At 40.4% G+C, this 1,280-nt stretch overlaps 1 protein-coding gene across 1 annotated transcript in view; it reads left to right on the top strand.

The window, feature by feature from the left end:
• Positions 1 to 283: 283 nt before the first annotated feature.
• LOC117124543 (monocarboxylate transporter 12-like) overlaps positions 284 to 1,280 on the top strand; it is a gene marked incomplete in the record, with an annotated part of 18,701 nt that continues 17,704 nt past the window's right edge. The window contains 1 exon segment of the mRNA XM_033270802.1: positions 284 to 492.

Below are 1,280 nucleotides of genomic sequence, written 5' to 3'. Positions count from 1 at the left end.
TATGGCCCGCAAAGATCTTATAAACACAAGATAGCGTTCTCCGCGATTTACGCGTAACAAATAGAAGCGTCGGTCAAGGTTCAAAAGTTTCCAATTTAGCAAGAGGGCGCCGTTCATGCGCTATTATACCAAAGAGAAAAAGTAATCAGTTTTGAAAGAGGGCGTCCTATCTGTTGCCATGGATCTGAGATGGTTCCTGTTCACAGGATTGGTGTACGGCGATATGGTCAGAGCGGTCAAGGGTCAAAAGTTTCCAATTTAGCAAGAGGGCGCCATTCATGCCTTATTACAGAATTTGCACGCGTAAATCGCGGAGAACGCTATCTTGTGTTTATAAGATCTTTGATGGCCCGGTGTTTTTTTTTAGTCTGGAAGTTTGTCGATCAACAAAATGCAGCGCTGTCTCTTCATTCTTTTATTGGTTATCATTTCGTTTAATTGTCCAGACTTATGTTTATTCTCATGTTTTTTTAGTCGGGGTATTTAACCGAGGTAAGTACGTGATCGACTTTCTATTGGCTCAACAACAACTTGCTTGTTGTTGCAATGTGGTATGATGATTATAGTGATTAACGTATCAAACCAACTCCCTGATCAAACCCAGCTACCGCACACCCTTGAATCCCACTGTTATCAGGTTGTGGCCTGATAAGAATCATGATTATAATTTTTGATAAGGCCCTTTAAGGGGCCTTGAGTCCACCATCTCAGTGGCGGTGCAAGCGGGGTGGGGGTGGTGGAGGAGGGTTGGAAACAACATACGTAAGGAAATCAGTGTGGGACCTGGTGGGGGAGAGGGAAGGTCTGCACATCATCTCAGCCGAGTGCCCTTACTTTGGAATGGTACCTTAATAATTACATTTGATTGGCTTATGGATTGGCCCGGGCTATGCAGGTGTATGGGGGCTGGTGCGGAGTGAGCATATTCCCCAAATGTCTACATTTTCCAGAGTAGAATATTGAGACTCATGACTCTCGTGCACGTTCCAGAAATCCATGTATACTATCATGTCTTTTATTCGTTCTTTCTTCAATGATTTATGTAATTATAATTTAACAGTGTTAACAGCTATCTTAAATTATATTGTAAATAAGAATTTTAATGACAAATTAATGCTTGTTATGCATAAAGTAACATTTAATTACTTCTGTTAATATGTATTAATGCTTGTAGAACACCACGTAGATACAGTAGTCTGAAAAGAACTGTTGTTGTTGGGTGAGAAAGATGTGTATAAGAGACAGGACTATTACAATAAACTATAACAATAAACAAACCA

This window comes from Anneissia japonica, unplaced genomic scaffold, assembly GCF_011630105.1.
Source record: "Anneissia japonica isolate Jap-2015-1 unplaced genomic scaffold, ASM1163010v1 scaffold287833_len2544123_cov190, whole genome shotgun sequence".
Classification (NCBI taxonomy): domain Eukaryota; kingdom Metazoa; phylum Echinodermata; class Crinoidea; order Comatulida; family Comatulidae; genus Anneissia; species Anneissia japonica.
The sequence above is the reverse complement of the archived record's forward strand: the minus strand, read 5'-3'. Positions and strand labels throughout refer to the sequence as shown.